The sequence below is a fragment of the Pinus tabuliformis genome, chromosome 2_2 (genome assembly GCF_031772625.1).
Source record: "Pinus tabuliformis cultivar Carrire ecotype Pingquan chromosome 2_2, CPIR1, whole genome shotgun sequence".
Taxonomy (NCBI): domain Eukaryota; kingdom Viridiplantae; phylum Streptophyta; class Pinopsida; order Pinales; family Pinaceae; genus Pinus; species Pinus tabuliformis.
This window is the reverse complement of record NC_142300.1, coordinates 41,615,777-41,643,764: the sequence shown is the minus strand read 5'-3', so window position 1 is coordinate 41,643,764 and position 27,988 is coordinate 41,615,777.

Below are 27,988 nucleotides of genomic sequence, written 5' to 3'. Positions count from 1 at the left end.
TCAAAAGAAACATTGAAAATACAATCAAACAATAAAGAGAGGATATCTTAGAATAGACATTGCAATTATAAAAATAAATAAAAAAATTACCTGACCGTTGATGTCGATGGCTTAGGTGTCTGAAGGATCTCCAACAACAAATTAATCATATCCAAGACATGCTCTGAATTATGTCCCCATCCTTTTTCCAGTCACATTTCCTGTAACCTGCCCACACTAGAGTCAAGTAACAATCAAACGAAGGCATGACATTTTTTTTGATCTTTTATATCTATAAACTTTGATTTTGATTTGTTTCAGGAACATATTAATTCATTATTAAAACCTTCTTGTCATGAGAAGGTATCAATCAAGTAGGACATCAGAAAGGTCGACCTCAATGATGTCCTCAAACAATTTCTCCAATATCAATATTTTCTTGCTATGATATCTTGGATTCGAAAAAGAACATATATGCAAAAGAAAAACCTATATATTACTTTATATGTTCAAACTATGTATATGGTGTATTCTTATGCATTTTTTTAAGATGTCTCTCTGCCTTTACCAAAGTGGCTTGTAGCTTGGTTAAAATTTGTATCGTTTCATTTAACACCAATTTCTGCAAGACAAATTTCACACATTATTCTTTCCTATTTCTCAACATGCTACATATGATAAATTGAAAGTCACATAAAACCAAGAGAAAACCCTTTTCTAACCAAAACAAACAAACAAACTGTGTCTCTAATAAAACTTCACACCTCAAAAATTACTCTACCATGTGCTTAGGCTAAAGGTGAGATTATTTTAATCACCTTTAGGTCATATTTAATGGGATTTTCGTATGTTTTTCGTGATGTCAATTTGGTGCTAAAAGAAATATATAAATCCAAGTTATTATCAGTGAAATTCAAGTATAATTCAGAAAAATAATGTCATTGCAAGGTAGTGGAAAGAGAAACAAATTAATAACTAGGCTTCTCTATTTTAGTTTGATTTGAGTTGAATTTGTATTTGAATATATAGTTTTCACTAAAGAAGTGAAATAGAAAGATGAGAATCGAGATAGCCCTATGAATTTTTAATCAATTCATAGTATACATCTCTAAAACAGTTAGGCCATCCTTCTCTCCCATTTGATAGAGATTTATTATGCATAGAAGACTAATGAGTTAACTATCAAATGTAATAATGCAATATATTAACCAAGGAAAAAAAAATGACATGGTTGTGGTATGTTTGTGCTAGAAGGAAATCCAATAATGGTTGCATGCTTTCTTTATCATGAAAGAGTCTTGAAGAAAAATGTCATTTCAAAAATTGAACTCAATTACCAATAGAAGATGAACATTTTGGGTAAGGAAAGGATGCATTGAAGGGATCAAGGTTTAGCTCCAATACATAGTTATCCTTGTCATTGCAAAATACAAAGTTGTCATCATTTGCTTATCTAGGTAAAAAATAGAGAGAGTCTGTATTTGTGTACCTGTGATAGTATATGGAAAACAAAGCACTAGTGTACCCTAGAGCACCATATCTCTCTCCTCCACAAATACTAGTATACCCTCAACACTATTGTACAAAGCATTAAAGGATGGCATTGTTTATTATACTTAACACTATTGTACAATGTTCTAACTACAACCCTCCTAAAGGAAGAGAATTGTGGTTAGAACACTATCCAAACAACATGGATAAACTAACTCTAAACACATGGAAAAAAAAAAACCTTGAAAATCCATGAATTTTGCATAAGGGACATGAATAACACCATTTTGAAAAGAAATTTAACAAATAAAGTGGTGGATAATAGGACACGTTACCAACAGGTGGCTATCTGAAGGTCAAAATAACATCCCTAGGGTAGTAAGGTTGTTGTTAATTATTGTAGAATTGAATTTTAGTAGCACTGGGAATTATAATCTAGTATGTATTTGGACAACTAGTAGCACATGCTTGTATTGTTGGTGGAATTAATTCATTGGTTACACTATTTACTAAGATTGAATTTACTTTTCAATTTTATCTACAAGAATTAGGAATAATACTATGATATTAGTATTTTGTCATGTGATCTATCAAACCCTAAGGGAAAGAATTCCCTAGGGAGACTATAGTAGTATCAGAGTTGGTTGTCTTGCTAGCCTGGAGGCTTATGTGAAAATGTTGCAGCAAGCATTAGTTTCCCCCTTAGGGAAGGATAACACCTAATTTTGCAATAATTCAAAGATTGGGTCAAGTACAGTATAGAAAAGGGGCAACAAATTAAAAATCATGGATGAAGGCACACCTAGGTCAATCTACATGGCTATGTTGCATGAAAATTCTAGGAACCCCACGTTTTGGGATGTACCTATACCTAAAACCCCAAAAGTCGACCGAAACTCGACCATCATGTAATCATCTATGAGAGCTACTATAGACTTGGTTTTCCTTCTCAATTTTCCTCTATGGGTAATATTACTTTTTTCCTTGCAAGATAATGTGTTATTCACTTATTTATAAATTTACTTTTAGATATATAAACATATATTACATTTCGGCCAATGTTTTATTTTTTGGGATATTCCAAATAATTTCTTTCAAAATACGTCAATTCTAGTCAGTCAAATTCAAAGGGAAGAAGTGCCCCTTTTCTTATCCAACGAAAATAGTCTTGTCGAAGGAAGGCTAGTTCTACCACTCGAGAGGAAACCATGCCATTGATGGTTGTCACTAGATGAGGATCTTTCTTCACGTGAAATTACTATCCCATGTAGTGTCCCAAGGGTATTTTTTTGCCCTTAAGGTTTCAAAACACGGAATATATTGCATGAATAAAACAATATTATTCACAAATTTCCCAATGACAATTAAAATGCAACAGTGCACAAATAAGAAATATCACCAAGATACATAGAAAGTATGAAATATTTAGTAGCTTACTCTAGTTCCACTTTAACAATTGTTTATTAGGGTTGTTACACCCTAACAATATCAATCCCTTTACTATTACTAGTCATAAATGAACCCTAGTCAATGCAACAATCAACTATAAATCGACAACTTCAATCAACATTGAGCATGCAACAACTTAAATCAACTTATGAAATAGTTAACTAAGAATTTTGTTGTACTAGTGATGCCCTAACTCAACTTGGTGTCTTTCTACCCTTACAAACTTGTTTCTCAGATTCGCTTGCCTATTTTTAATTGTTTTGTTCAGTCTATTATGCCCTACCTAACCTGTTGTTCTAATTCCATGGGTGAGATGTGATGGGGTCCTTGTTTATTGTTGCAAAGAACCCTAACCAGGTTGATGCAGGGAATCCCTCTTCAACTATTTTCCTTGTTGAGGGTAGTACTGGGTATGTTGGATGACTATTGTAAAACATTGGACCAATTTACATTTATACTAATCTTCCAGTCTAAGAGTGGGTATCACTACTTCAAAGCATTGTTGCTTGACAAATCCCTATCCTAAATGGCCTTAAAACTACTTCAAGAAAGGAAATTGAGATTCAATTCATGCCCTAGGAGATCTATGTTACCCTTGGTTCATGAAATGGTGCTCTAGATCCTTAACATTTCCCTCAAAGTGACTCGAGAGGGTTTCTCCTATGAGATCTGTGTCCTAGATGTGCCTTGCCACCACATGAACAACTCGTTGTGCTCAAAACCCTTTGACCAATGAAATAACCATAGAAATCTTCTTCTTTACTAGCTAGAGTATACTCGAGTTGTTCCAAGAGAATATGTTGTGACAGGACAGAAAAAGGGAAGAGTAGCTAGGGTGGGACCACCTCCACCAAAACTAGACAAATGAGAAAGGAGTCTTAAAACCCTCAGACACTCAGCTCAAAGATAACAAATTTAATCCAATCCAATTCAATGATGAAAAAATGATTTCATCTCTCCTTTATTTATAGATTCTTCGTGGGGCTCTCTCTTCCTTAATCTAATGTGAGGGGTTACATGTGTAGCCCCCTGATCTGAAATTAGTGCCCTAGCTACTAATTCATATTTCAATTCAATTCATCTCTCAATTCTCCACTAAAACATAATGCAAAATTATCTTACAATATTCATTCTCATCATTGCTTAAAGACATACAAAGAAAACATATGCAAACTATAATAATCAATCAAGATAGAGACTTGACACACACAATTTGATAACGGAGTTCACTAGAACCTCCCTGGCTACCTCTCCGGGATCATGAATCCCATGAACCTACTTTATTGATTCTTGAAGGAAAAAGGGAAAAATAATTAGACTTACAATCTACTTCTCCTTTACAAAATCCCGGAATCAATAAGCCTTGAAGAAGCTCTCCACAAGCTCTCTTCTCCTCTTCTTGATTCCCAAGAAGGGTTTTTAAAATCTCTCCATCTAAACCACCTAAATATTTTTATGGAGACAATATCTCTCAAGATCCCCTTTGATTAGGACCTTGGCATATCTCAATGGAATTGGTTGGAACAAACCTCTCAATCATCCTTAAGGATCTCAACTTCCTCCATAGGACTCTCCTTGAGACTAGGGATTGCATGCTCACATGGCTTTTCTCCAATAATCCTTTTTTAAAATTAAAAAATATATTATTATGAGAATCTTATCTCATATGTTAATCATTTTACATGGCCATTTTTCGCAAATACTAACAAGAATATTTTTCAAGCCTATGAAGACACATGAGCTTCATTCCCTTTGCATTAGAAAATCTCCATGTGAGTTCTTTGTTGGCTAGACTATGTTGGTTGTATCTTAGGTCCACCATAACATGTTGACATTTTTGGATCTTCCTGGATCACACCTCCCCGTGGAGAAAAATTTTGGTCTCCAAAACTATCAAATCATCAATCAACTGTATGCAATGTCTTTGAAACATCTTCTTTGTCTCTGTCACCTCTCTTCTTCGAAGCTTGAACAATGAAACATTACTTTCATTTGTAGCTGACATTATCAAGATTAAAATGAAGCAATTTACTTGCCAAGAGTTTATAAAATACTCATTGGACAAGTTTACATGGAATTGCCAAGATGGATTAGGAAAATTGCTTCCTTCAAATCGATTACATAATGATAGTTACAAAACCCCATTACAAAATCTTAGAATGAAACTCCACAAAGGAAAGTGTGAAGGGATCCAACTCTGGACTCCTAGATGTTGTGCAATAATTATAGAAATCTTGTCTGTCGAAGATGGATGTGTGAGAGTAACAGACTTATCTGCCCAATTTGAATGATATTCCATAAATTACGTTCGCGATTTCATTGCATTTATCATCACACCTGCACAACCACCATCTACTTTTCTATTTCCTATGAACGAATCTCCGAGGACTTTTTTTGAGAAGATCCTGCAAGAGCTCTGAGTGAAGGGCTTCGTAGGCAATTCTCTGTGAACAAATCCCCCAGGATTTTTTTGAGAAGATCTTGCAAGAGCTCTGAATGAAGGGCTTCGTAGGCAATTCCTTTCCATGTCACCACCAGATTCAGGACATCTTTTGCCTTCTAGTGAGGAAACACTACACTTTCTGAATAGACTGTGTCAAATTGAATACCAAAGCTTTCCAGAAGTTTCTAGGCCCGGGACTGGTCTAATCGCCTGGCCTCATTCTCCACAAGCCCATCCTCGACCACTTCTTCCCACTTGAAACTGTTTCCTGTGGGTGTATACAAGTGGATCTAAATCTCAGCTTCTTGCATGAAGGCACCACTGACCAATTCACTCATTCAGGGATGAGTCACGGGCACACAATCCACTTCACAGGCACATGATCCACCTCGCGGGCACATAATCCACCTCCACATAAATGATCTTGCCATGATGGATGCCCTTTCGAGAAGCCACCCGAATGACTTTTTGCAAGTCATTATTTTTTTTTTAGATGTCCATATCCTTTCAGTGTGGGATGTAATTACACACATTCGCTGCACGGTTTCTTGAGCCTGAAACCATGACCAAGCACTAGCGTGGCCTTCAAACTCCCAGACCTTCATGAACAGATCTCTTCTATTCCCATATATGAATTCTTTACACTATAATAAAAATTCACAATTGGGCATAAATAGGGAATTTCTCTCCACCGGTTTAGGCATAATCCTCATTGAAAATAAAACTAGACTCTCAAGATATTCAAAGCCACATGGATGGAACAAGCAAAGTAGTCACCTCAAAATGAAAAGGGTCGATGTTCCTCTCTACTCAGATTACCACAACATTTGTAACCATGAGATCAAATCCACAACAATGTAATAGAACACGGCATACCCACAACACTGTCATGTGATCTAGAGATCAAAGCTCCTTTGCATAGATACCAACAACAGTTAGACTAGTAGCACATTCTCTATCATGTCCCTCTACTGATCGAGGTATTTTTCCTTTAACGAAGGAGTTGCCTCAACATATCTATGCACAAAAACCAAATCATGTACAAGGGTCCAACTTCTCCAGATGCGCACTATTGTTCCCTGTCTCTACATCCAAATACCATTTGCAACATTCAAGTTATGTTGCATTTATACTCAGATCAACCTCTGTGTAACTCTCTCCTAGTGCATCACATCGAGACCAATTTTTTTCCTTTTACTCCACAACAACAAGAACAAAATGTTCTGTAAGCTTTTTTGCCCCTTCATCAATTCGAAAGCACCAAATTGATTCGAAAGATCCAGAACAATCGATTTGGAAACTCCATAATAAATGATGGTCATATTCTAAACTTGTACATGCACTACATGTATGCAAAATCAACCTCTTGCCAAGCATCTCTTTCATTTGTTGTTTCCATGACATTTTTGGGCAATTGTAGGCAAAAATTGGTCTTCAACATTCCTTGAATCAAGGCCTCTAGCTTGTGATTGCACTTCTTCAGCAAAACTTCATAGGTAGGATTTGATCCTTGGTCACCCTAATATTTGTTGGGAAAAAGATCTGATGTGTCAGAAAATTAACCATGCTGCTTAGATTCGACCCCGATCTTCCATATCAACCAAACATTATTCCCGTGCAAGAGGATAGACACCCATTTCGGCAATTATTGCCACAAATCTTTTGTTGGTGCATCTCCAAGGGAATAATCCTGATCTTCATTCACAAAACCCACTTACTGAATTGAGCGATACCTCTTTTGCGTCGAAGGGAAATCCATATTATGTCTTCTGATCATAATAGATTGCAGATATAAGAATATCATTGATTGGAGCCACCCAAAATAAGATCTTGATGTCATTTCAGCCATCCAAAATAGAATCTCGAATGGATCAGATCACCACAATATACATTATATGATCATTGTATATCAACAGCTTCCACACAGCACATAGTTCTACAACACACAACACGGAGTTCATCGCTTTCACACAACATGCAGTTCACGATAATACATCAAGCCACCCTTGATCACCAGATGAAATCTCTGATACTGACACACTTCCATGCAACGCGCAGAACACAAAGACAGACTAAGCACCATAGGCAATTTTTTTTTATTGAATAAATTCGACAATGCCACAGAAACAGTGCCAGCTATCATGCAATCTCTGCCAACAAGACCACGTAGATCGACCAATCGAGCTGCATATCCACCAAACAAAGGTGCTGCTAACAATGATTGATTCACAAGTGCTTAGCACAAATCCACCAATATCAATCCATCTCACCACTTCAAACCTTTTCCCATGGTTGTCCTTTAACAATCCACATAAACAATGTCTGATCTGAAGGCTCTGAAACCACTTGATCTGAAATTAGTGGCCTAGGTACTAATTCAAATTTCAATTCAATTCATCTCTCAATTCTCCACTAAATGTTAATGGAAAATTTTCTTATAATATTCATTATCATCATTTCTTAAAGACATACAAACAAAACATATGCAAACTATAATAAGCAATCAAGATAGAGACATGACACAGACAATTTGATAACAGAGTTCACTAGAACCTTTGTCGCTACCTCTTCAGGTTAATTAATCCCATGAACCTGCTTTATTGATTCTTGAAGTAAAGAGGAAAAACTAAGTAGACCTACAATCTACTTCTCCTTTAGAAAATGCCTGAATCAATCAGCGTTGAAGAAGCTCTCCAAAGCTCTCCATCTAAACCACCTAGAGATTTTTATGGAGACAACATCCCTCAAGATCCCCTTTGATTAGGACATTGGCATATCAGGGTGGTTGGTTTACTATTAGATAAAAATGACTTTATTTACTGAAGAGCAGAGGTGATGTTTTTGAGGATCCACCTAGATCAACCCTAATTTGGGATTTTTTCCCTAGTCAACCTAAATTTAACAATTGTTGTGCCAAAACATTGGATAATGAGTTTTACCCCTTTATCAAAGACTATAGCCTATGAGATTGGACAACCTATGTCGTCCTTCCTAGGGTAATCAATCCATAGCAAGAATTACAGTCCCCGCTTCCCGACATTGCTTGTCCTCTAGCAATTGCATGTCTTGGTGCTACACAATTTGTTTTTTTACCTTGATGTTAAAATGAGACCATGTTGATATTCAACCATTTTTATTACTCCTTCCTTATAATCATGTCGATCATAGGTTGCCCAATGCTTTTTAGCAATGTCTGTGATAGATACCAGCATTTCAACAACTTGTTAATTTTTATTTTCACGAGCAATAATTGAGGGACAAGCTAGCACAACCCAATTTTTATCCTTCACACGAATGTGATCAGAATTAGTCTCAAAAATTCCTTCCTCACATATTGAAAACCACACATCCATGAGATTACGAAGGAATCTATGAGCTCTAATGTATTCAAACATAGGATCAACAACTTCTACAGTGAAATTTTCGAACTTGGTTACTCTAAATCTAGATAAACACACATCTGAATTGTTTACCAATTTGATTTCTAGAACTGAGTGTTGCCATATAGTGAGTAATAGGTTCAGGTACAGGCTGTCTATTGTTGTAATCAATTTTGATACCCCATCAATTTCTATTCCTCAAAGTTTTTGGTTTACATTCATAATAAAACCCTTATTAGACTTAGGGACTGCAAGTGTTAACATTAATCCATCCCAGGTGATCAATCACTCATATACCTACTTTTTTTGGGCCTTGAATGCTCTGTGCTGAACAAGGTCTATAATTTTCCATTGATTTTTCCATTGTCTTAAGACAAGTTCAAGGTATCAAACTCTTGCTTAATAGCCTACACATTCCTTTATGCTTGAAGCATCTCCTTTCTCAAGGAATCCATTCCTTGATCTAAGAATTTACTACATTCTTGAATTTCCTTAATGTGGCCAAATGTCTCTTTCATATCGTAGAAAAATTGCCTTTCTTCCTGTAATATCATACTCTTTGCTCAATCCTATTTTGCTTCTGATATATCTTCTCATCAATTTCTTTAAACCTTCGTCTTTCTCCAACATTGTTCACTATGGTAGCAGTATTGTTCTTGGATTGTATGGACCGGTTGGATAGATTTTTCTTGTACCCCAATCCAATCCTTCTAAGAGTATTTATGTTTTCATCTAAGGATTTTCCTAGAGCTGAATATGTAAGAACTGTATTCAGTGATCCACTAGATTTTATATTATTCAGAGGCAGGCCAAAATTTTCTTCAAGATTCCTCTTACAGGGCTTGGGTTCCAAACAATGTCCCTTGGTCTCATTATTTCATATAATTGACCATGATCAGAATTTGATGCTGCAATCACGTCCAAATTAGCTACTCCAACAGGGCTAGGTCTAATATACTTAGAATTTTCTAGGACATCTTTGCTATTATGATGCTCATATTTGTCAAAAGTGTCCTCTAAAAGGTTCCCATGTTGTTGAATCAATCTGTCTACTGATATTCTTATGTATTCCTCACTTTTTGTTTGTTTATAAGCATATTTGGTTTTACATGATAACTTTCTTGAATTGAAGTATTAATATTTGTGTCATGCTCAATGTTTCTTCCTAACATACATCCTTCTGAGAAATGATTTCTTTTGACTGCCAGCTCAAAATAGTCACAAAATACTTCATTTCAAGGTGTTGAGATAGTTGGGTCATGTGAAAAGAGTCCCTCATCTGATAACAACCATTCTTGGCATGGTTTCCTCCCCAGTGGCACAATTAACCTTCTTTTTTCAAGACTTATTTCATTGGACAAGAATATGAGCACTGCTTTCCTTCAAATTTCATTTATTGGGACTGACGTATTTTGAAAGCAATAAGCATTAGTTCCATATGTGCCTAGAATTTCACCTAGTTACAAATCCACTGTTAATGCATGAGAATAGGCAGCAGCATTTGGAAGCACAATAGGAAAGTGTATTTTCCCATCCATCATCTTTTTGGTGTAAGAAACAGGTTCATCATCTTCTTTAGACTTCCAAATGTCGGTGTATGCATCAACAACTACAATAGAATCCAACTTGCAAATACTATGATCAACAACCACATGGAAATGAACCATATGCTAAACAATTTCTATAATGTTTTTCACATTGCAAGCGCTCTCCTCAACTGCCACTAGAAACCAAATATTGACCTCCCTTTCCTCAATGGCCTCACAGGACTCAACCTTACAGGCACCTTCATAACCTGCTAAAGTGTCATTAACAAGGCAAACACTCTCATTAATAGTTGCATGGGAATCAATCTTAGAGGCACTCTCATGAACTGCTACAACATCATGAACCTTATCATCTGAGTAATTAAAATAGAGACACCACCCTTGCACACATTCAAATTATGTCTCATGGGAGTGTCAACCATAGAAGCACTCATTAATTTCCATGGGTTCTTCAACCATGGACATGATTTCATCTTTTGTTCCAGATCATCATCATTTCATAAATTATTAATAGCCATATTCATATCAACATTATGAAACCCTTCATCAACTACCAGTTTAGAATCCAATTTGCATACACTCTTATCAATTGCAATGGTAGGAGCTGGTGAGCTCCAGTATTGTAGCAATAATGCTACAACTCCTGGGGCTTCATGTCTCTTAATTTTATCAACCTGGTAGTTCATACAAACTTGGAAGCGGCGGTGTTGTATGCACAAGTACTAGCTCTTATCGCAGCTGTCACTTGGTCAGCTGGCACAAGTCCGCTAGGGCTCAAGCCAACTTCTATATGCTCTCAGAAGAAGCTTTCTAAATGATGGACGAAGGCTATCTCGAAGGAAATTAATCTATTTTTCAAAAATGAACTGAAATCCAAAAAGAAACACAAACCCTAGCAAACCCTAGCAAACCCTAATTCTACCAGCTAGTCCTACTGATGCAAAGGAAAGAATGCAAACAACAAAAAGAGATGCCATTACTTCTAGGAAGGTAAAATGCATGTGTCTACGTTATCACTATCTGAAGAAAACATCTTTTTGTATTTTTGATTAAGTTGTTGAAATTATCATGCATGTGCTTCTAACTAGTTTTCCACTGTGCAGGGATGGATCAAGGAATGAAATGCTTTGGGAAAGGTTGGGATGGTACCGAGAGAGTCTAAGGGATCCCCAGTATCCTTTCTGAGAGTTTCACAAAGTCTGGATGACATGCAACCGTGTTCATGAACTTCTACAGGAAGTCTGCAGGGGCTTCTACAGGAAGTTTCTACAGGATGTTCTGTAATTCTTCTAAGGATGTTTACGAATTGGATTTTTGAGGATGGATGTTTGAGGGAAGATGCATGGATGGTTATGGAGGTAGGATGGGGGTCTGAAGTGACCCAGGAACTGATGGATGGATGGATGGTTGTAGTATTGTAGCAATAATGCTACAACTCCTGGGGCTTCCGGTCTCTTAATTTTATCAACCCGGTAGTTCGTACAAACTTGGAAGCGACGGTGTTGTATGCACAAGTACTAGCTCTTGTCGCAGCTATCACTTGGTCAGCTGGCACAAGTCCGCTAGGGCTCAAGCCAACTTCTATAGGCTCTCAGAAGAAGCTTGTTAAATGATGGACGAAAGCTAGCTCAAAGAAGACTAATCTACTTGGCAAAAATGAACTGAAAGCAAATCAAAACATGGAAACCCTAGGAAACCCTAATTTAACTAGTCTAACCTCTATGATGCAAAGAATGTGAAGGAAACTTCTACCAATGATGCCATTACTTCTAATAAGTGAAAATGCATGAATCTAATCTACTTGCATCTTAAAAGACATGTTTTTGTGTTTTTTCTTTAAGTGGATGGAGTGATTGTGATTTTGTGCTTATTAGGGTTTGGTTGTGCAGATGTGATGCAGAAGGAAGGAAAGCTTGGGAAAGGTTGGGGAGGCTAGGAGAGGTCCCCAGAGATCCTTAGCATCAGTCCATAGAGGTTCCTCACGTTCAGAGGCTCAACAACCGAGTGAGTGGCCTCCTACAGGATGTCTGCAGGGGATTCTACAAGAAACACAAGGGTTTCTACAGGAAGTCTACAAATTGCTACAGGATGACCTACCGTGGGTGTTTGAAGTGATGGTGAACTGATGGATGGAGTGGTGAGATGATGTGGAAAGCTGACTTGGCTTGAAGGTAGTTGAGACAACAATGGGGCAGAAGGTAAGGTTACTTGGCAAAAGAGAAGATGGGAGATGAGGGAACAGACTTGGTGATGGAGGAGCTGATCTGAACGAGGCTCAAATGAATGAGGAGATGATGAAGATGCCCTGCATAGTGGTTGCTTGATCAAACCAACTACATCTTGCATGCAATCGAAATATCATGTGATCTATCTAACAAGTTAGTGGAATCGGTGGACAACAACCTTATTCATGAAAAGAATCACGTACAACCTGTGAACAAAACATTATCAAAGAGATATAAACGCACGGATAACTCCTACCAATCTACCTTAAACATAAGAAACTACTTTAACCATCGAAAGCAACCTAAGTAACACAGCATGAATTAAATCTAAAGAGCAGATTTTTTCTCAAGAACGCAGCAAACACACATAAAGAGAAACACGGGAGGTACTGGGCGCTTGAGATGGGCCCAACCCCAAGAGCTACAGCCTCCCATGAAAGATTTAGAGCTGGTGCAAAGCTGGATCCATCTTTATTAATCAAGAAATGAAAAGTACATCAAAACTGTCCACAAGGAGAACTTGAACATGAGCTGAAAGCAAAGCTAATCTATTGCATAAAAATCGAACTACAAACTAGCTAACTAATGGCTAAAACAAAATGACTAACTAGCTACAAAATGACTAACCACTAGCTAACCAAAATGAGGCCCCAAGCCTTCTTATTTATACAATTTGAGGACCCAACAGTCCTCCTAAAAGTTAGGGACTTGGCTGCCCAAGACTTGTAGTTAACAGCAGTCCAACTTGACTTGCTTGGCTGCCCTTGTGCTCATTGATTTGGTGGCCTTTGAACTCCGAGTTGATGGTGGAGAATTCGAGGTAAGGGTCCATAAATGAGGGGGACACCTTCCTACAAATCCTCTAGCTTGTTCTCCCACGAATTTGGCTGCCAAGTGCTCATTAAGACCTTCAATTTTGTCTCCAAGTTGACCAAAAAGGCTACACAAAGCACCCATTAGACTTGTTGGCATAATGACTAACCAAATTCACTCTATTAACATAAAAATAATCAAAAACATGCAATAAAAAAATGAGAATGGTGGACTAAGCCAAATTAGGAGGTTGAATGAGCCCAAATAATTGTACATTTTTGGGGCTCATCATCACCCCCCTACTGAAAGTGTTGCTCATCCTCTGAGCAACCAATCTCTCTCCTTGTCTTTGATGGCCCTGGTGACTTCCTTGGCTAGCATCTCGGCCAATTTCTCCTTTGGCTTCCCGCTTTTCAAACTTTCCTGTAGAAACTCTTCGCTGGCTTTCTGTAGAAACAGTCTGCTAGCTTCCTGTAGAACGAATTTTCTCTGATTTTGCCTGCGGTATTGTCTCAACTTGTTCTGTTTTAGTGGCTTGTTGAAGGCTTACATTCACAGGTACACTGATAGTTTCACCAGATGGATTGGACTCGGACACTGCATCATTCAAATTTGAAACTGCTTTTTCCTCTTCTCTGAAAATCTACTTGCTCTGCAATGCTGTTTGTTAATACATCCTTTGTCTTAGAAGCTTCAAAGTTTTCAATCTCCTTTAGATATGAAGAATCATTTGCCAAGACATCGTCCATTTCTACTGCTTTTCTTAGTGCCCTCAGCCTTGGTATGAGTGTGCAAGTATATTCTTGTAGAAGGCTGAACCATGATCAGATTATGTCCAAATCTTGAAATTTAAATGGCCCCTCTGAAAAATGGTAGCTGCATGCAGAGCCTTAGTCAATCTTCACTGATAAGTACATTGTCCGCACAAACCAAAGGCATGCATAGAAATCTATTATACCGGTCAGAACAACAAATGAGTATGACATGATGGGCATGTAGCCAAAATATGAAATTCTAGAAACAAGTTTTGTCATCTCCAGCTTGGTGAATAAATAGAATGTGGCATAGAGAAACAAGTAGAATGCGGAGGAGCCTACAGTCAAATAAGATCTCCACCACCGGTTGTAATCTTCACTGCACATTTCAACGTAGCCCAAGATAACAGTGATTTCTGCACATGTAACCATGAGGATCACAAAGATAATGAACAGGAACCCAAATATACAGTAGGACAGATGCAGCCATATTGAAGTTAATCTGAACAACAATCCAATGGATACAATTCCAAACCATAAAAGGACTGAGGCAAACATAGTCTCGAAAGGAACTATACCAACTAATTTTTTTTTATAGCAGTGCATTGAGAATAAAGAAAATGAAAAAGGAAATGCATGGAAACAAGAATGTGGCCTTCAGCATATTCCTCCTTTCTCCTCGTTTTGAGCTTGAACTTTTCTAAAAATCCCGTGGTTCGCCAATAGAAGCATCAACCCACAGAAGCTCCTCATGTTTTCTTTCTGCAGGGCTGTTTTCTGCCTTTCCTGTAGATGACATCCTGTAGAAACGCCTGTAGAGCGTGATTCGGCCTTTGAGTGAGCCCGCTGCACTAGAGAAATTTGAAAATAGGTAGGAAACTCAGCGGAGGACGATAGATTAAGCCGATTGTGGAAGCAGAGGATGTATTCTTTGAGTGAACATGATGCAAGTGCAAGTTGACTAACGGTCTTTGGATTTCAGCCGAGCGCTCAGTGATGTCTGCGTGATTTTTGGAGTGAGGTGGCAGAGCGTGCGTGGCTTTTTAGAACTGCAGTAATGTCATGAACTGCTGTTGTTATTTATTTGTTCTCTGCTTGTATTCAATTCCATTAGTTGCACTTAGAGTTTAGAATATCCCCAACTGACTGTGTTTTGTTTTTGAACTTCACGTGAATGGTTGATCCATGCATGCGTGATTTTTGCCTTGCTGAGTGCAATTGAACGTGGCTCCCTTCTTGGCTGAATCCACTCATCTCATTCATTCATGCATTGCTTTAGATTAGATCTATGCAAATAGATGAACAAGGTTAAGTCACGTACCTGAAAGTTAAACGGCTGATTGTGAAGCGTGTTGCTGCATGCATGTGTTGATCTTCATTTGCTGCATGTATGGTGGCTTGACTGATGATTTATGGCTGTTTTTTCTTGTGCAGGTGCCCTCTGGACGGATCCAAGCTGCACGCGTTCATTTCCACGTTCAACTCTGCCCGTTCAAGCTGCTGCTGCTGCATGGTCACAACCAGAACTTCTTTTTGCTATTTCTCCCAAACGGTAGATTGGTTTGATCTGAAACTTGGTGAGCATGTACCTACCATCATTATGCATCTCCCATAGCAAATTCGTGATCAATGGATGCACGGATTTCGAGAAAAATGGAAAATGGCTGAAGATTTCAGAGGTCGATTTCTCGGAAACCGTGCATCGGAATCGGCTGAAACTGCTTGGGTAGGTTACTATCACCCATGTACATCTCCCCATGAAACAGGTTTTGAAATGGATGCACGGTTATGGAGAAAATGCAAAAATGGCTGATGGTGATGGAGACTGATTTCTTGGAAACCGTGCACCGAAATTGCATGAAACTGCTCAGGCATGTTGTCATCAACCTTGTACAATTCCCCATAAAATGGTTTGTCAAATGGATGCATGGTTTTCAAGTTATGGCATAAACAAATTCTGCTCTATGAATTTTTGCCTCAAGGCTTTTTGCATGTGCTTCCATGGGATGACAAAATGAATTTTGGCTGTGATGCAGGTATGGAGCTGGTGGAGGAGGAGTTGGAAGATTGCATGAGGGCTTCTGGACCCTTGAGGAAGCTACCATGCTTGCCAAACCACTTTTTGAAATGCATGCCTAGTTTCCCACAATTTCTACAGGAAGTTCCTGTAGAAGCACAACGAGAAGCACAAGGAGGTGAAAAAATGATGGAGAAAGGCAAGGGATGGACACACAAGTGCTTGTAGGCCTAATAAATAGATTCCCACCATTAGATTCACTTTTGAAATTGGATTTGGCTCGTCCAAAGGTTCTACATGATGTTTCCTGTAGAAATACAGAGCTTCCTGTAGAAGGCACAAGAAATTCCTTTGACCTTGATTTGAGTGCTCCTCCTGTCATGAAACGTCCTTCTTTAACCTGCAATGTCATTGCTGCAACATGAACTTATTCAATGGAGATTAGCTTTATTTTTCTTTTTCTTTTTCTCTTTTTTTTTGAAAAACAACTAGGGCGCCTCATGGAGGTTTTCACCCTAATTGCCTGCCCTGGGCGCCTCCAAGGGAGGTTTTCACCCAGAGATCTTATTCTCTTTTCTCTTTTTTTCCCAACCCATTGACCGCCTCATGGAGGTTTTCAATCAATGAGCCAATCTAAGGCGCCTCCAAGGAGGTTTTCACCTTAGATTTCTATTTTCCTCTTTTTTTCATTTTTTTTCTTTTTCTTTTTTCTCTTTTTTTTCTACTCTACCCTACTTGAAAAAACTAAATCATTTTCAAGTATAAGAATACTTCCAATGGAGCCATGTGCACATCAAGATTAGAGACAAAATGATGTGAAGGCTCGGAATGCATGCTTTGACAACTATCCAAATTTCAGAGAAAAAATGATCTGACTTTGAAAGTACAAAACATAGCTGAGGAAGAGAGTACTGCTGCAACTTAGTGACTGTCTGGAACCATGTCTCAATATAGCTTTGATATCCTTGGTCCTTTTTCTGATCTGAATCATGTTTCATGTCACCTTCTAACATGACTTCCTCTTCTTCCTCTTTTTGCTGATCTTTCTCTTGACTACATGGAGGGTTTGATGGTAACCATGAGGAAGCTTTCTTGATCTCTGATTCTGATCTCTTCACTTGATCAAGTGCAGCCAATGGTTCTTTGATTTCCTCTTCTGAATCTTCTTTTTCCTTTGGTCCTTCAATGTTGTCAATATAATCTTTGTTTTGCAACACTCTTCCTGAGCTTTGGTGAACATCATTGAGCTCAAAAGGAGTCATTTGCACATGTTGTGCCTCAACTTTGCAATTTGGTTGAGCTGCTCCATTGCATGGTTTTGGAAATGGTGCTACGGGTAACTGAGTGGAGGGGTGTAATTGAGATGGAGGTGGATGGCATTGTGGTTGGGTAGGTATTTGGGGTTGCCTTGGTGGAGGAGGAGGCAATGGTTGTGGATGAGCAGGTGGTGGAGGAAAATGAGCGGGATGAGAGTTGTACTGGGGCCTCCACTCCTGATAAGGTGCATTCCACTGAGGCTGTGGCTGAGCATAAGAGTGAAATGAATGAGCAACTGGTTGGGCATAATATGGATCTGTGAAGGAACAAGGAGGATATGACCAAGGAGGAGGTGTAGACCAGGAAGGATGAGCAGGGGGACCCCAAGAAGGCATGAAGGTGGCTTGGTAAGGGTCATAATAGGTCTCGGGTGTCCCTTGTAGTTCCTGCTGGTAGGGTACGGGTCCATGTGGCCTCCTTTGGTTCATATAACAGAGTGATTCAGTGGCTCCCTTGGCTCTTTGATATGTAGCTTTGATTCTGGGCAAGGAAGGGAACTGATCTGTAGGATGGTATTCTTCACAGATGAAACACACTTCTAGAGAGTGAATTGGACATTCGTTCCAAGGATGCTTTCTAGTGCACCTAGGACAAAAAATGGCCAAAGCCCTCTTGGCTTCTTCTTGCTTCTTTTGGATCCGCAAGGTATCCAGTTGCATGGCAAGAAACTGCCTCATATCACTCTTGAAATCTTCCATCTGATTTGCAAATTCATCTTTGGATAAGGGACTGCTCCCAACATTTCTGCTTGTAGCCATTTGCTCCAGAGGAATGGTTTCTTCTTCTTCTCCCCTAGAGGTTCTTTAAATATGTCTTGATGTCCACCCAGGGGTTCTTCAATCACAACCATCGAAGAAGAGAGAAGGCTGTGTGAAGCAGTGGGGGTGTTTTGCAATCATTTTTCTAACTTATCTCTACTCCTACAAGGCATGAAATGAAATCTTTTTGGTTGATTTTTGTTTTTTTCTACTTCTACATGCAAAACTGAAATAGATTGAACTGCAACTAACTATCTTGCTAAAATGAAAATGCGGAATTGAAATGAAAGCAGGAAAGGACTAATCTATTTTGCTCAAATGAAATTGCAGGAATGGAAAGGCTAGTCTACGCTTGCAAAATTGAAATACTAATCTACGCTTGCAAAATTGAAATTGCGGAATTGAAAGGCTAATCTAGGAAAGCAGGAAATGCTAATCTATGAAAGCAGGAAATACTAATCTATGAAAGCAGGAAATGTCTATGCTACTTTTGCAGAATGAAAATGAAATAAACTACTGAGCAGAAGGTTGTAGTAGAAAATAGAAGAATAGCAACAATCACCAATACTCTGCCGCTTCCCCGGCAACGGCGCCAAAAAGATGGTGAGCTCCAGTATTGTAGCAATAATGCTACAACTCCTGGGGCTTCCTGTCTCTTAATTTTATCAACCCGGTAGTTCGTACAAACTTGGAAGCGACGGTGTTGTATGCACAAGTGCTAGCTCTTGTCGCAGCTGTCACTTGGTCAGCTGGCACAAGTCTGCTAGGGCTCAAGCCAACTTCTATAGGCTCTCAGAAGAAGCTTGTTAAATGATGGACGAAAGCTAGCTCAAAGAATACTAATCTACTTGGCAAAAATGAACTGAAAGCAAATCAAAACATGGAAACCCTAGGAAACCCTAATTTAACTAGTCTAACCTCTATGATGCAAAGAATGTGAAGGAAACTTCTACCAATGATGCCATTACTTCTAATAAGTGGAAATGCATGAATCTAATCTATTTGCATCTTAAAAGACATGTTTTTGTGTTTTTTCTTTAAGTGGATGGAGTGATTGTGATTTTGTGCTTATTAGGGTTTGGTTGTGCAGATGTGATGCGGAAGGAAGGAAAGCTTGGGAAAGGTTGGGGAGGCTAGGAGAGGTCCCCAGAGATCCTTAGCATCAGTCCACAGAGGTTCCTCACGTTCAGAGGCTCAGCAACCGAGTGAGTGGCCTCCTACAGGATGTCTGCAGGGGATTCTACAGGAAACACAGGGGTTTCTACAGGAAGTCTACAAATTGCTACAGGATGACCTACCGTGGGTGTTTGAAGTGATGGTGGAGTGATGGAATGGTAGGGGGAGATGTGCAAGGTAGGAATAAAGCTGGTGATGGCTCAAGAGTGGAGAAGTAGGATGGAGAACGAGTGTATGAAGTGGGTTGATGGATGGAAGGTTATAACAACGAAATGTCTAAAGAATGAAGTTACGTGAGGAGTGGAGGAGTTTGGGAGATAACAGAGTGGAGCAGAGGTCGAGGATGTGGTTGTATGCGTGATCAAGATGAAGAAGGAGGTAATAGAACGATAAAGAGCAGTGTAAATAAAACAAATGGCTTATGACTGTCACCAAGATGAAAATTCATTAACCTAAGCTACCTGTGCCATGAACTCAATGAACAACAATATAAAGCGTGTAGAGGAATGTGCATGAAACGGTGGTGAAGGTGTATGGTGCAAGAGTGAAGTGCATGGAAAGATCTATCATAAACGAGACTATGTTGCAGCATGTATAAAGTGAAGAACTGCGTATTTTTGTGGCTGGTATAGGCTGCACTCCAATCTCCAAACAGAGATGGCAGTGGAGACTTCCTCAACCTTTTTTGCTGGAGCTCCAAGAGATTATATCTATCCTCCTATCAAACTTAAGCAACTGAAAGAAAATCACCATAAACTAGTCCTATCTATGCTCATGAAAACGACTAAATTACCAAACTGTCAATTCGAATTGCATGTGAAAATAAACAAACTCAAAGTGCTGGAACGAAATGCAAACACATTACAACGCTGAGGAGATCTATTGCTCTCAGTTTGGGCCCTAACCTGAGAGCTATAGCTCCTTGAGGAAACTCAGAACTAGATCAAAATCTGCCTTCTTTATTCATAATCTGATGTCATGCCAAATTGGCTTACAAAAAGGAACAAAAACTGAGCTCTAGCTCGTACTTTCCAATTACAAGAGTCATGCCAAGGTTCAAAAAGCTTCTCTGCAAGGCTACGGCCTCAGTATTTATGCAAAAACGTTCATCCAACAGATGTCCTTGATTTTAGGAGCTCGGCTGTCCAACTAAAGTTTAACTGCTGATCCTGTAGGACAGTCATAATTACTGTTCCTGTAGAACAGTTATAACTGTTGTTCCTGTAGAACAGCTGGCTGCTTCTAAGCTCAGTGGGGAGATGGATTGGAGCTCGGAGTTCTTGGTGGGAATCACGAGGAAGGTCCCCAAGACCGTGGACATCCTCTCCTAAAAACCAGCAGTGCCACCTCATTGTCTCCTTGTCTCCTTTTTCATTGTCTTTTTCTCCCTTTTAATGCCAAAATCCTGAAAGCATCATGCATTAGTCACGTAGATAAAATGTCTATCCTTCTTCCTACGAACAACATGAATAAACTAAGAAATGCATGCATAAGCAGTAAAAAGTGAATGGTTTGAGCAAAGCAAGTAGGCCAAATGAGCCCAAATTATACCAAAAATTGGGGCTCATCAGGAGCAACAACCTTATAGGCATTTTCAACAACTGGGAAAGTAGTATGAATGAGTTTAGTGTCAGCCATTTAAAAACAAGGGGAAGACACACCAACATTTGGTCCATTGTCAGTAGTGTTACAATCTAAGTCAAAATCAGTGTCACTTTTTCTAACCTTCATGCCATTGCAAACTTCAATCTCATCTTTGATATGCCCCAAAACCTACTGAAGAGAATAAAACTCTCCCTTATATCCATAGTAAATTCCTTTAGAAATTTCATTTGGTACTTCTATGGAATCCTTTACAAGAGCTATCTCCTTCTCTACTTTACAGGATGCATCAATTTCTGTAATTAAGGTAAGGTGTACGTCAGTTGGTGCTTGAAGAAGCATCTCTTAGCTTGCATTGCTAGTTTCTTGTCTACCAATTTCACTCGTAATATAAGTGTCTTTAGCAGAGTTGGAATTTCCTTGTGATACAACAATGGATAGATTCAAACTATTTTCACTTCCAGAGCCATCTGATGTAACAACACTCAATACTAATGAATCATGATGGGCATGATCCATATCATTTTCACCAAGAGATATATGTTTTCTGACCTCATCACCTATGTGCCTCTTATCCTATAATTCAAGAGATTGATCTCTTTTATTCCTTTTTGGAGAGTATAACCATGACCAATCAGTGGAGTGTGCCTTTGCCCATGCTCCAGCTTCTCTTGCTAGGTTCTTGTTAAAATCTTCACACTTCCAAAAAGTCTATGATTAGTCCTTCCCAAGAAACGTACTAGGTCGATGCTATCATTCCAACAAATATGATAGAGTAAGCACCACTATCATTCTTTCATCTACATTTGTTTACACACAACACAATTTATTTTCTCTATTTTATGTTGTTTTCTTTATGATAGCCTTTCCATTCAATATGGATAGATATACTATTCAAACTCTGTTATTTTTTGAACTTGCACATATCTTGGGTTTATGCTTTCATTTTTTTTGTTCATTGGGTTGTGGCCTAGACGTAGGCTAGTGGGAGTTTACCACAACTTTCCCACATTCTTTTCTCAATGAATTCCTTTATGGACTCCAGCCGAGAATTCCCAGATTGATATGTTCCCAAATTTTGACCAATTCTTTTCCAACCAAGAACAACGTGGTTTTTGTTAAAAATTTTTTTATTAATTTTGTTAGGATTTGTGAGACTATTGTAGTCTATTTCTGTAAGTAGAGAATGGTGCTCCTGGTTTAAGGTCTCTAGGCCATTTTATCCTCTCCAATGATGTTTTCTTCTTAAGATTAAGGAATATCTAGCTTACATTCTATTCTTGAATCTCAACACTTTCCAAATTACAACACTGTATTACATAAATAAACATTGTTAATGGAAAGATGAAACATGGATTGGCAGAATCATGTCTTTATCAGTGAAATCTCATCAAACCATTGAACAGTTTCACTTTGACAATATTTAAATAAGTTAGAGGAAATGCTTGACCTATCTTGTACAGATTCTACGATGGAAATAAATATGTAGAAATATTCTCTTGGTTTTAGTCTATGTTGCATGAAACTTCAATGAACCTAGCGTTTTGGGCCGTACTCATACCTGCAACTCCGAAACTTGGCCGAAACTCGACCATCATGTAATCATCTATTTGAGTTAATATAGACCTGTTTTTCCATTTAAATTGTCATCTATGGGTCTTAATGCCTTTTTTCTTGCAAGATAATGTGTTATTCACTTATTTATTTATATCTATATATGTATATATACATATATGATATTTTGACTGACATTCCCATTTTTTGGAGGTGACGTTTCTCAACCTACCCATTTTGGAAACTTTGAAATGTTTCAGCGTTTTGTACAGCTTATATTTTAGTTGAGTAGAGGAGAAATAACTTAGAATGATCTTGTATGTCTTCTTGTTTTAGAGCTCAACTTTTAAAGAATGTTTTAAGTATCCACATTTCAAGAATCCCTAGAAGTGGTTGATAAAGAATATCAGGGAAAAAAACTAACCAGTAGTGTAATCAATGGCTTCCTTGGGAGGTAGATTGACATTGACCAAGGCAGTGTTAGAAGAAAGTCCAATCTTTTGGCATGTTATGACCACATCCCTAAGGGTTATTGAAATAATTAGAAAGCAATGCTTTAAAGCTTTTGTGGACGGATGAAAGGAAGAAATAGGGCATTCCACTTGTCAAGTGTTATTCCTTGTTTAAACCAAAAGAAACTAGAGGTTGGGATTTCAAGGACATTCACTTCTTTCGCAATGTTCTAGCTACCAAAAGTCCATCGAATATTATTTCCATATAGGGACTCTGGAGGCAGGTGATATACCAAAAGCTCTTAGCCATGGCTCCTCCCAAGCAAAGAGGGAAGCCCAAGAAAGGTCATCACAATTATAGGGTCTTTCTTTCTAACAGTGCTATGTACAAGTCTCTTCAATTATGTGTTTTAGAATTGTGTTTTTGGGTGCCAGTTCATGTCATAGGTGTTTGCATTTTCTTTAAGTTGGTTTATGGAATGCCCATGTGACCAACTGCATGCCCATTTGTTGTTGTAACAATAGTGATTGGGATGGTGAAGTTGGCACTAGAAGCTAGTAAGGCAACTCCAGCTCCCCTGTTGGTCTGGCATTGGGATCGAAAGGAGTTAACATCATGGCCTTCTGCAAGGAATACGATGCGAAAACTGAAAATAAAGATGGATATGTCATTCCAGTTGAAATTACAGTATGTGATGTGAGTTACCCCATATATAGATAGTTTTGTTTTCTAATAAAAATTTTACTGTTATTTTTAGAAACATTGAACCTTGGTGAGGGCAATAATATGATTTGACTTAGCCACTTGGTCATAATTTGTTTGCACTACAAAATGCCAAGCCTTAAGGAGAGCATAGAATTAGCTTTTGGGCTTATAATCTGGTCACGTGAACCTTTCTAACAGTGTTGTGTAGAAGTATCTTCAATTACGGGTTCTGAAATTGTTTTTTTGGCTAGCAGTTCATGTCATAGGTGTTTTCGTTTTTTTCAGTTGGTTTATGGAATGCCCATGTGACCAAGTGCATGCCCATTTGTTGTTATAATAACAATGATTGGGATGGTGAAGCTAGCACTAGAAGTTGGTATGGAAACTCCAGCCCCCCCTGTTGGTTCAGCATTGGGATCGAAAGGATTTAACATCATAGCCTTCTGCAAGGAATACAATGTCAAAACTGCAGATAATGTTGGATATGTCATTCCTGTTGAAATTATGGTATATGATGTGAGTTACCCCATATATCTAGTTTTATTTTATAATAAAAATTTTATTGTTATCTTTAGAAACATTGAACCTTGGTGAGAGCAATAATATGCTTTGACTTAGCCACTTGATGACAATTTGTTTGGACTAAAAAATGGCAGGCCTTAAGGAAAGCAAAAAATTAGCTTTTGGGCTTGTAATCTGGTCACATGAACTAACTACCTATTAACACACATGATCAATCCATCTTGATGGGATGTCACCATGTGTTTCCATAAGTTCGATCCCACCTCTAAGTGTCCTCATTGGTATATTCATGTGCCAGGTAAAACTTCTAGCTTCCCATCATTAACATGAAACCCCCTCTGTAGGACCTTTGCAAATATTGTTAAATGTTTTTTTTCCAAACCAGAAATTCCCTAACCTTATATTACTAAATGGGCAACATTGATCATTCCTTCAAAGAATACGTACTATTACTAAGTCAACAAATCTGCTAATCCAACCTTAATCAGAATAGCCTTCCCTTTATCCTATCCATTGAAATATGACAAATGCATGAGGTCTAGGTCCTACATGTAGCTTTTTACAATATTTTCCTAAGGGAATCATGAAAATGAACATTGAATAGTTATGGAGCAGAAAACCTAGAATTTGTCAATTTAAATTTCCTCTTTTGGGGCAATCTTCGAATTTGATAGCATATCACTTTGGCCGCAAAAGGTGAAAACTAGAAAGTGACCTCCTAGTCAGTTACTGGATAATTTAGACAGATTTTTGGCAGCACCAAGGACTCCTAAGATTTACTGCATGCTAGTAGAGTTGTAACATGAAAATACCTACAAAAAGGCCTTGTATCCTAGTCTAGAACTTCAAATAACAAATGGGTCCCTCCAAAAACCATGGCCACCATCTTCTAGATTCCAGTAATTGCTATAATTTGGTTTATTAATGCTATTTTATGTAACTTTCTTTCAGCTGGGAGCACCATGTACAGAATGAACAAGGAATGATGCCTCATTTTAAAGGGAACTCTTACATCCAAAATAGCTTGCATTATTTAGTGTCATTTATGTTTGTCATCATTGAGTTTCATCATTGATGTCATCCCAACAATTCCCAAACATAGAATCTCCAATCCTACTATAGATTGGAACAAGACGAAAGTTTTGAAAACTCAGTAGTCCTCTTACTACTATATGTTATCACAAGACTTGACTCTAACTGAAGCAATTAAAGAGTCTTTAGGCAACCTAATGGTGGGAATAAAACCATCCTTCAAAATATTCTATTCTACAACAAAAACTAAACAACAGAAAAATTAAATAAAAAAGAACCATCACCAACCTGAAATGGCCAAGTTACAAGGACACTGATATCTAGAAAATCAAGTATTGGATCCCTTTTATGAAGGTCTTGGTCATTGTTTTTCTTTACAATAGAGGATATGGATTTCTTATTTCAGTTTAAGAAGAGCCCATGGCCTGATCTTCAAACATAGTCCCTACTTCCTAAGCTCTCAAGGGATACATTTGAATCATTATATGTTGAAATTAATCATAGAAGAAGATCTCCCTATGGCTAAGTTGGAAAAAACACATAAACAGATAAAATTGTCCGAAATGGGGATGCCTGGAAACACGAACCCCCAAAATGGGTATGTATGGGCACAATATATAAAAAACCAAACACATAGATGTGTAGTTTTTATTAAATAACACATTGTCTTGCAAGAAAGTAAGAGTGATACACATGAATGACATTTTAGGAGACCCGTGTCTATGTTGAATCTCATAGATGATTACGTGATGAAAAATCCCATAGCTTTTTAACCTTTATAGCCACCCAAAATCGTTAGATCTTGTTGGAAGTAAGAGGATGGATAAACCTAAAGTTACTAGAGATCAGGCACAATACATAAATTAGTCCCTTTCATCTCGAGGGGATTTTATTGCAGCATTGGCACATATGAATCCACTAGCCATATCAAAATAGTAAATTGATTCAATTGCTTCAGTTTTTATTAGGGGGAAAGGCAAAGGCTTTGATATTTGGTCTCATAAGTCCTGAACTAGATTCATATGAGGAGTCAATAAGGACCCTTAAAATTGTCAAATGGGTGTCCCTTTTTGAACCGAGTACTACTCGCTTGAATAAAAAGAGTGGAGAACTTTGTGAACTTAGAAAACAAGTGGAAAGTTTGAAGAAGACATTAGAAAGGAAAGGAAGTCGTTGTGATTATAAGAAGCTTACCACATACAAAAATGAAATAAATGTGCCTGAGAGTTTTTTCAATATTACCAATGAGGGAACTTAAAAAAATGAATTTTTTAGTGAAGCTTGAGGTGCAGAACATGTTTTCCATCCTTCCTAGATTTGACTTCATTCAAACCATTCATATTCAATATGAATGTTATCTCAATGAAAGAGAAGATTTATTTGCATGCTTGGATGGGGTTGATGTGATACTTCATGAAACAGTTTCCTCTTGTGGTTTCCTCCAATCTTGGTTCTCTGGGATTTTTCACTGCACATCATTTTATAGGCTTTCGAGGAGATTTGAGTCCATTATTCAAGGAAATATTACAACAAATGGAATTCACGTAACACTCAGAATGTGACTAGGTAATGGGATATTCCATAACGGGAAAGCTATACCAGGAAACATGTTTGATGTCCTTACTAAAGTTGGGGATGATCATGTTTGAAATCATTACCTTTGCAAGAACGAATGTTATGAGCACAACCACCTTATAAATAAAGTGCAAGCTGATGGAGTCATAGTAGCCACCGCTACTGGAAGCACAACCTATTCCACATCAGCTAGAAGCTCCATAGTGTGTCCTAATGTCCCATGCGTGCTTTTTACCAAAATATGTTGCCACTACTATCATTTTTTCCTATGATACTCCTAGATTCAACTCAACTTGAATCAAATATTTTTGGTGCTTCTCAAAGTAATTCATGGGTATTGTTTGAAGGTAAGGTATGGAAATAATTCTCAAGAGGCGATTCTGTCCCTATGTATGTGAGCAAGAAACCTCTTCCAACTATAAATGAATGTGATCAAACTAGTGAATGTTTCCAGGAAAGTCAGATTTGTGTTGCCATATGATGGCGATGATGGTGGGGTGATATCTGTGCTACATATGTTGATGATGAGTCTTCTTAGAGCCGAGTCTAGAGTAAAGAAGGTTGTAGCATTGAGAAAAAATCAGTATAGTGATGTGGGAAATGGTAAAGTTTTCAAAAATACATGTTGTGAGGGGGACCAAGAAAATATGTATAATATTGTATCGGATAAATCTACAACAGCTAAATAGGGGATGGGAATTCGAAATAAGTCCAAGAAAATTGTAAGTGTCCACTAGAATGGACAGAAGTTCTCTTTTGATATAGGAAAGGACAAAGAGGAAGGGTTTGCTGATGAGGAAAATACATCCACCCCCTCCACATATGTAGATGCAAATAGTGCTAGGAAATTAAAAATATATCTAGCCTAGATATGTGATTGATCCAAGAATCATATGAACCTAGATACAAGTAGAGACTTTCTACCAAATGTAAGGAAGGAAAATTCAAGGATTTAAGTAGACTTTCAAATTAGTAGAATTTAATATAATGCTTAATAGTTATGGGACTAAGGACTAGACTGATATTCAACTTCATCCACTATCAAGAATTAGATTTAAAAATTGCTTTCAAATATCTAGGATTTGGTCTCATTCCTAACAACTATGACATTGAGGCCTAGTTGTGGTTGACAAATGAAATTCATTATATGATGAATTACAGAGCCACAAATGGCTTTGTTTAGGTGGAAAACTAG